Source organism: Gadus macrocephalus, chromosome 5 (genome assembly GCF_031168955.1).
Source record: "Gadus macrocephalus chromosome 5, ASM3116895v1".
NCBI classification, from domain to species: Eukaryota; Metazoa; Chordata; class Actinopteri; order Gadiformes; family Gadidae; genus Gadus; species Gadus macrocephalus.
The window spans coordinates 9,667,163-9,676,586 of NC_082386.1; the positions used below are offsets into that span (position 1 = coordinate 9,667,163).

Sequence of the window (9,424 nt, forward strand, 5' to 3'; positions counted from 1 at the left end):
CCATTTTCTTTGCACCCATTTTGTGGCTTACGCAAGGAGAAATCATGTGGCACAATTGCATTAGCACTGGCAACAGAGCCCTCACTTACCACTGAGGCATCTGTAGAATGCTCCTTTACACCAGCCAATTCTCACACACACACAAAGAGGCCCTTCTCCACCCTACTTGTGGCCCCAGAGGCTCTGCATTGCTGAGTTGTTTTCCTCGTCCCTCATCCCTGGTTCGTGACAGCGGACCACATCCTTCATGTTAAGAAACTCTAGTTATGTAGTCCGTGTTTGGCCTCCAAGTGCCCTGGCGAATACAGAATGTATTGTGTTGCAAGTCAATACTTAGTTTTTTTTCATATTCATGTTCGGGGTAAGGCTGCGGCTAATGTTGTTTATTAGCTTGAGATCCATTTAGATGCGGAACATTAAGCTAGCTGTTTAACCGAGGTGTCTAAGTGCTGTACACACATTTATGGACGGATGATCATGAAGTTTTATTAATTTGTACATTAGGGATCGGTAAGTGTAGCATCGTGTGTGTGTGTGTCTGCGTGGGTAGACTAAAAATAGAGAGCGATGGAGTTATATAGACAAGGTGAGGAGAGAAAGAGAAAGCGATGTCTATTAAGTCCGGTCCCTGGACTTTTTATTAGCTGTCCATTTCCCCCCACTTTCAAAATGACAAATTTATATTCATAGCGCTGCCACTAAAATAAATACCAGGCGCTTTAAAGGTTAATGAAATAGCTCTGGTAGGATCTCCCAGCACCCCGTCTGCGGCATGCAGCCATAGCAACGCACCCACAGTTGATTTATGCCACAGATAATTAGGGGCAGAGACGATGGAGCCTACAGGTGTGGACACAAACACAGAAACATGTACACGCACACGCATGCACAAGCACAGCCGTGCATGTGCGACCGCAACCACAGGCTTTTCTTCCGGATTTTGTGTAACCAAACCTCATTATCAAGTGGTTTTGCTTCCTCTATTTAATACCCCCCTCAATCTGGCAAGTCCAATCATTGTCCTTCATTGTCATTCAGGCATGCAACTTGCTGGCATTCACGGCAGACACACTTTCACTTTCCCTGTCGTTCCCGCTACAACAGACACACACACACGCACACGGACAAGCACACACAGGCACACAGGCACACACACTTACACACACGCAGGCAAACCAACACAGGCACATGCACACATCTGTCACTTGCCAAGCGTGAAGCCCAGTCTGTCTCATTCTGCAGCAACAAGCCAGACGCTACTTTGTCGGGCAGACGTCGAGTGCGAAAACACAGAGTGTCTTCTGCTCATTGCTCATCCTCTCCCTCTCCATCATCTCCTACCATTGACCCCTCGTCTCCTTCTGTTCCTCCATCTTCTCCTCTGGCTGTGTCTGTACTACTGGTTGTCTGCAGCAGACGCTCTGCAGGCCCGGCCAATCGTGGTTGGTAGAGCCCATCTCCTCGGGGTCCCATTCAGAGAGTGAAACTAATCCAGCCAAATGGGTTTCATCAAGTGAAATGGAAAGCCAATGATACCTCTAGCACTCCAGCCCCTCTAGCTGCCCCCCCCCCACACACACACACACACACACACACACACACACACACACACACACACACACACTAGACCCCCCCCATCCTTTTACCTTGGTTAGAAGAGGGTCTCAGGTTCCAGCTGAACAGCGATGGGGTCACCTTATGATCCACAGATCCGAGGTGTGTGTGTGTGTGTGTGTGTGTGCTTTACAACAGGGGGGTATATGCCTGTGTCACAACGTATATTTGTGTCTGTCTCTCCTCCCCTGAAAGGCCTTATTACGAATAAATTTTACACACCACCAACAGTAACAAACACACACACGCACACACCCACATACATAAAGGCACACACACTCACCGGTGACATCACCAGATGGATGATGGGGTCCACTGCAAGGCCGAGGGCTCTTCTTTCATCAGTGTAGTTTATCTTTAAAGCACACACTCCACCATTTCACACCCCCACACACGCACACACAAAAACAGACATACTCACACACACACATGCACACGCGACTCCAAACTGCTAAAAGTTGCAAAGACCAAAGCAGCCAATCTGAGCTGTAAAAATGATGGATGGTCTCTCGTAATGCGACCTTTCTTTTAGTATTTTTCCTCCCCCCCATCCAAATATCCAGACACCCTACAGCCCCTCACCCAGCCCCCCCCCCCTCAGCCCCTCACCCAGCCCCCCCCCTCAGCCCCTCACCCAGCCCCCCCCCTCAGCCCCTCACCCAGTCCCCCCCCCTCAGCCCCTCACCCAGTCCCCCCTCAGCCCCTCACCCAGTCCCCCCTCAGCCCCTCACCCAGTCCCCCCCCCTCAGCCCCTCACCCAGCCCCCCCCCTCAGCCCCTCACCCAGTCCCCCCTCAGCCCCTCACCCAGTCCCCCCTCAGCCCCTCACCCAGTCCCCCCCCCTCAGCCCCTCACCCAGTCCCCCCTCAGCCCCTCACCCAGTCCCCCCCTCAGCCCCTCACCCAGTCCCCCCTCAGCCCCTCACCCAGTCCCCCCCCCTCAGCCCCTCACCCAGTCCCCCCCTCAGCCCCTCACCCAGTCCTCCACTAAGCGGTACAATTGTACCTTCTCCAGAGGGGAAGCAGGGTACCTATCCCAAAGTAGGCCGGAGGTCCTCCAGTATGCAGTACCAGGGTACCTGTCCAATATGGGTACCAGGGTACCAGCCCCAGAGGAGGCCGGTGGTCCTCCAGTAAGCAGGACCAGGGTACCAGCCTCAGTGGAGGCCTTTGGTCATGTTGTGGCCGTGGTTCTCCTCCAACAGTCAGCCAGAGGCCATGAAGCTCAGCAGGATATGGGAGTGGTGAGCACTGTTATGTCCCAGATGTGCAGATGAGTGGGAATATGTAGGGCTCTGGAATTCAACTCCTCCCACCCCTTCCCCCCATTCCTTCCCCCCATTCCCTCTCTCTCTTTCTCTCTCACTCTCTCCATTGCAGTTTCCCCGTAAAGTGCCCGGATTCCACCGAGGGAGATAGAGTGAGGGACAAATAAGGCGCCCTGATGCAAGCCAGGGGTGTGTGAACTGTCCTCCCCACAAGAGCTTACATACCAGGCCGCATCGCAGGGATAATGCACACTATCAGTCCTGCCCCGTTGACACGGAAAAATAAACACGTCGATGAATAAACGCTTGCTTTCGTTCGCTCGGCCACTTCTATAATCGCTCATTCACTCATTTTCACATAATCTTTGGAAAAAATGTGAAAGCGATGAAAGTTGTTCCCCTCAGTAACATAATGATTAATGACACTATCCAATGCCTGAATATTAAATGTTCAAGTATCATTGTATGTGTGTATGTGTGCGCGTGTGCGTGCGTGTGGTGGTGGTCACACCAATTTTCCCGGTGCCATTGCCATACAATGCTTCACGTCTACTCTCTAATCTGTTCAGCTTTCCATATCAACGTCTCATTCACGTATAATGTTTAAATGTATTTTGTGTGTGTGTGTGTGTGTGTGTGTGTGTGTGTGTGTGTGTGTGTGTGTGTGTGTGTGTGTGTGTGTGTGTGTGTGTGTGTGTGTGTGTGTGTGTGTGTGTGTGTGTCCTGGGCTGAAATGGCTCCAATCCATCTGGCTAACGTGGCCTGACAGTTTCACCAAGCCATCACTCAGGGCCTCAGCCTAAACCTGCAAGCAGCCGCCGCGTAAACAGCCCGTCCTAGACCAAACGACCAGCCCCACCATCACAGCCTCCCTGCCGGCCCTCAGCAGAATGTGGTCCACAGCAGGCAGACACAGTCCCATCAAAGCCACGTCGCTCATTGTGACAAAACCCTGCCAGAGCACATTCCACCGTTTATAACGTACTACATATCCCCTGCTCCGATTTCCCAGTAAACACGATGGATCTCGTGGTGTTCCCAATGTAAATCCTCCTGTCACGCTGTAGTTTGCCCGTGAACTACCAGGGGCCCGTGACCACCATGCCCCCAGAGGAGAGGGTTTTAGCACCAGAGCAGGCCGTCCCAGCGAGACCATGCCCAGCCCCCACAATCTGCTCGCTGGCCAAGCCACAGATTATTCAGCTTTTGTCAACGAGACACTTTTCATTCCATCCGCTTCCCCTAACTGTACCCCTCGCTCTCTCTCGCACACACACATTTTTTCTCATTCTACCTCTTTCTGGCCCATATATTTCCCCCCATGTCTCTCTCCTTCTCCCTGTCTCTCTCTCTCTCCCTCTCCCTGTCTATTTCTCTCTCCCTCTCCCTGTCTCCCTCTCTTTCTGTCTCACTGTAATTCCCGCATTCGGAAACTATCCATCCCCATGTGCACAGAGCTGAGTGTGCAAACGAAGACTTGGACCATGAATCCTCCCAGATGTTTTGCTGAGCATCCATGTCTGTGAGAGAGCTGTTACTCCAATTGCATTGCTTGGACGCAGACCTACAAAACATGCTTCACGCACACACACAGAGACACTTACACATATGGAAGTGTTTATCTTAGAAAAAAATCTTTTTGGGGTCTCGCTCTCTTGGCCGCATAACTGTACATAACACAATGGGGAAAAAAGCTGCATTTTTTTACTGCACTAACACCAGAAAAATCATGGAATGCTCTGCACACAAAGACCCTAGTGCACCCTGACCGCATCCTTTGACTTGCATGTGTTATGCATTAGATACCCTATCCCACACCCACGCCCCCCCAATCCCTCCTCAAGTCCTCCTTTCCTTTTTTATTCCCTGCTCCCCACCTGGTATGTTCTCATCCTCAAGAGCGTCCCGATGACAAACATGAGAAATGTGTATCTCTGTTTCCACCGCGGTGTCTATCTTACTCCCTCGGTTTTGGTTCGACATTCTACCTCCCCCTCACCTCCTCCTCTCTGTCCCGCGGCGTCTCCTGTTGTGCTCCCCACGGCTGTGCACCCCACCTCCACAACGGTGGGATGCTGCACTGACAGGAAGTCACACCCTTTGCGCTCCGTCTCCACCTCTGGCTCGGTGACACAAGGGTTCCCCCGGCAGGGTTTTAGTTTATGTGCTGAGGTGACCTTGAGACGACGACGCCCCCCGCTGGTTGGATGTCTACACATGCAAAGGCCCACTGCTCAAGCTGCTTCAGGAACCCCTGATGTGTAGCCCCACAAACTAGCCTATTTTATTGCAGCTATAGCTGTCCAGCTGCTGAACCTGTGCATATCTATTGTCCCTGACTGGGCCGTCACCACTAAGCCTTCACTCAACCACACCCTGTGTGATGTTGAACGGTACCACGTCAATCGAAAGTCGTAGGCTCCCACCGAGTTCTAGCAGTGCAAAGACATTTTGTTCCCATATGTCCTGGCCCATGGCCAAGGAGCCTCGTAAGAACGTACAGCATACTAGCACGATTGTTTTTCTGGAGTAGAACAAAGAGAAACGTTACTCTGTAAACCCGGATTTGGTTGCAATTCAACTTTTGAGTTGTCATTACAAATTATTTAATGTTTTGTCAAAGTCATCCTTATTACTAAATCTAATTAGTTGTTTTCACTACATGAAATATCCTGCGCAATGTTAATGTGAAGCAGAGATAACGTGGGATGTTACAATTTTTTTTTGCTAGCAACCGGTTTGAGCATGAGGACCGTGTGAAGAGGCTGCTCATGCTGGCGGCTGCACCCAAAGGCTGTGTGGAAAGCAACGTGAGGTGATTGTAAAGTAAGTATTTGTAGATTTATATGAAAATACCGGTCCGGCGACTGCAAGTTAGCTAAATACTAAACGCTAAACATTAACATTCTATATGCATGTGCGTACGCTTGCTAATGTTTGCTCAATTCCTATTGAACGTTTGTACAATAGGTATGTCAACTAATTCAGGATAAGAGTGTAACAACAACAAAATGGATGCATGCAGGTCGTAGCCTCACTCAACAAACCGCTACTCACTTCAACTCATCGCACAGTGGGACCAGGCTGTCAATCAGGATCGTATAATTCGTCCGTCTCACAGGTATGACCAACATTGATCGCACCAATGCGGCGGCCATAATGGCACGTTGTGGAGCCCATTAGAGGGGAGTTTAAAGGTCTGTCGCGCCTCGGCGGTGCTGTTTGTCTCAGATGCCTTCAGATTCATGATCTGATCAGGAGTGTTAGGCCTCCTGCCAGGACAATGATCCGATACCAGCTGAGATTCGAGCCCCCCGGGTCAAAGCCAGATGAAAATTCGGTCTGCGTCCGGCCTGTGTCTTACCTCACCAGATAGTCTATCGAAACTTTCTTTGTTTCTGTTTCCCCCCCCTCCCCAGATAGGGTAGTGAAACAGAGGAAAGTAATGTGCATGGGAGAGTCCAGCCAAAACGGTCTAATGCTGTTAGAATGATTGTATCCTCTAAGGTGAGCCTCGCCCCGGCCCTCTCTCTCTCTTGGCTTGGAATAAATACATGCAGCTGAGATGAATGGGTGGAGCGGTCCCATTGGGGGAACGCAGAAGGTGTCTTGGATAGCAGTATCGGCACTGAGCAATCACTCCCATTCAATCTGCACTGGAAAGCCCCCAATCACATAACACTGGGCCCTAACCAACCATTATCGCTCCGTCCCAACCATTATCTATCCCTCTATATATCTACCTATCTCTTTGTTTGCCATCCATCTGTCCGTCCATCCCTCCATCCATCCATATATTGGTCTATAAGTACGTAGCTATCTATCCATCCATCCGTCTATCTGTCCACCGCCTTCCTATCCATCCATCATTCCCTGGGGGGGTACATTCATCCCCACCCATCCACATCTGCCTTGGCCCCAGTCTTCCCCAGCTCTCTTTAGGGAGGTGGGAAGTAATTACACAATGCAATGAAAAACAAATAACACTTGGTTATAGTGGTCCACCGGATTGGATTACACTTATTGGCTGGTGGGCGTGTTCCGGGCCAACTTGACGGCTGGGGCTTTTCGAGAATTTGTTATTACATTTCTGGCCAGCTTTGCATTGCCAGAGAAGACAAACCATCTGCAAATTCTCCAGCACTCCCTCTGTGCTCTGGTTGTACTACTCCAGGGCAAGCTGCAAATCATTGTTGAAGCTGTCGTGGGTCGACTCATATGGGTTGTGTTATGGTGATGGTTTTAAAAGCCCTTTAACAGCAGTGTCTTACACGTTCACCCTTCCCAGCGCAGTTGACTTTTCTTTGTTTTTGAACAACTCCTGCTCTTCGCACTAGTTCTGGCTCTGGGTTGCGCTCCACCGTGAGCGAGCCATGAGCCAAGCTGTGTGACAGCGTATGTGCCGTGGCCTCGAGCAGTTCGGCACTGATAATATGTCAATGTTTTGAACTCATTGTTTATTTTAGAATTATCATGTGATATATGTTAGGGAACAGTGAACAAGCTCAACACACATGCACCTGTGTGACATGTGGCATGCTTTTGAATGCACGCCAAACCGACAGGAGCCTCCTCTGTTCTTACCCATAATGCAGTGTTTCTTTTGCCTCGAGAGGAATGCTTGATAGTATTTCCAACATACCTTTGGTGTTGGTTGCTCTCACCTTTTGTTGTCGCCCCCCTTGTTCCGCCACACCTGTGGTTTCACTGTCATTGTATACACTGGCCCCGGGATACAGCCGCTGAGCAGAACATGGGTCGACCAGTCGGCGGTGTGTGTGTGTATGTGTGTGTGTGTGGGGGTGTGTGTTAGTGTGTGTGTATGCACACACACGCCCAAGTCGATGAGTTTTCGTTGTGTGTGCGTGGGTGTGTTAGGTTGTGTGTTTGCACACACACAAGTCGACGAGTCTTCGGTGCGAGTGTGTGTGTGTGTGTGTGTTAGTGTACGTGTGTGTGTGTGTTATTGTGTCTATGTGTGTGTGTGTGTGTGTGTGTGTGTGTGTGTGTGTAACCGGCTCTTGTTGACTAGACTGAAGGACTTTCTTTCCAGACAAGTAGGCCTTGTTTGATTTGCATATGAATGCCGGCCAATATTGTCTTTCAGTGTCGCTTGATGGAATTTGGGCCTTAATGAGCCGTCCCCGTCCATCATTTGTTGCTGACAACCACAACAGTTAATACTGTCATTAGTTATTTGTAGAAGTCAGGCGGTTAATATGTTTGCGCGTTGACACGTGTCTATATATAGGACTCGAAGAAATGTCACGGCGCATGACTGAGCCATGCTTTGCTCCGCTGTGTTTTTTCATTATCTGCCACAGCTGTCTTGTCATGCAGACAGGATTGAACACATTCAACTGGGTGCTGGTGCTATTTGCAATGCAAATGCTTTTGAATTTGATTGATCTGTGCCTCAATGTTCAACCGTCTCATGAAAACGGAATGTCGACCATCAGCCCCATGGATGACATCCCCATGAATTACCATGACTGCACTGTATAATCCATGCATTCAAGTACGTGTCGCGACATGTTTCGGTTGGTATCTACCATGTCTAGGCCTGTGGTCAGGGGACAGCTGTCCGGGCCGGGGCCACTGCTAGCAAGCCACAAATTTTTTGCCAGCTTTAGTGCGATGGAAGCTGGGCGATTTAATCCTTCAGCGCGCAGAATTAATTTGCTGTGCCTTGACTTCTTGGCTCTGTTTATGGGGGCATGGGGACCATATGGCATGTCTGGCCCCCCCACAGCCCCTGGTAAACCAGTGTCCCTCCCTGGGCATAGGTGGGGCCAGCCGGGGGCCAGCTTCAGGGTGTCTCTCTATGAGGTTAGCCTGCCTGACACCAAGCCCAGCCCATGGTTAACATGCTGTGACTGACAGGAAGACAGAGTAAGTAAACAGTAGAAAGCAGCATGGAGGCCAGTGGAAATGTTACGGTCACTTCTTCTTCATATCTAATACTTATTCAGTCTATCTTTCAAACCTGGTTCAAGGAACAAAACCACTGATACATGTCGTTCCTCTCTGTCTACACACCACTGGTTGTCATAGCACGGCACTTGAAAAGGGCTGAAGAAATGACAGCGTCCTGTTTCTCTAAGTGCCGGAGCTCAGAGCTGGAGTCGATAAAAACCTGTGACTACTGCAGAGTCTTTTGTCCCTGGAGTGATGCTGTACGACTGTAACCTTTCCCGCTAAAGACAATAGCAAGCTGGTAGTGGGTTTTATGTCTAGTCGGAAAGGAGCTATAGAGAAGTATCACCTGGAATAGTCCAATGTCTTCATTACTGTAATAGTGTCTCTTTCACAACATGAACCGCCTTTACAACATGAACCGTCGTCCGTGTTGAGGGGCCCGCAGATTCACGGAGTGTCACGTAATGCTATATCGGGTGTTAGCATCGTAATAACGCCTTCAGCATCGTAATGTTTGATACATGAACAGCAGCTGCCAGCCTCCAAATGGAGCTCTGGCACTACGGCCGAGTCTCGTTCAGCTCTAATGAACCCCGCGTCCAGGGGTTCACCACAGCATCTGGGC

General features: G+C 50.1%; 1 long non-coding RNA gene across 1 annotated transcript in view; it reads left to right on the forward strand.

Moving 5' to 3' along the window:
- Positions 1-5,597: 5,597 nt before the first annotated feature.
- LOC132457487 (uncharacterized) overlaps positions 5,598-9,424 on the forward strand; it is a 5,923-nt gene continuing 2,096 nt past the window's right edge. Inside the window, exons 1-2 of the long non-coding RNA XR_009525677.1 lie at positions 5,598-5,706; positions 5,851-6,001. This is a non-coding gene — a long non-coding RNA (uncharacterized LOC132457487). The remainder of the gene's footprint in view (positions 5,707-5,850; positions 6,002-9,424) is intronic.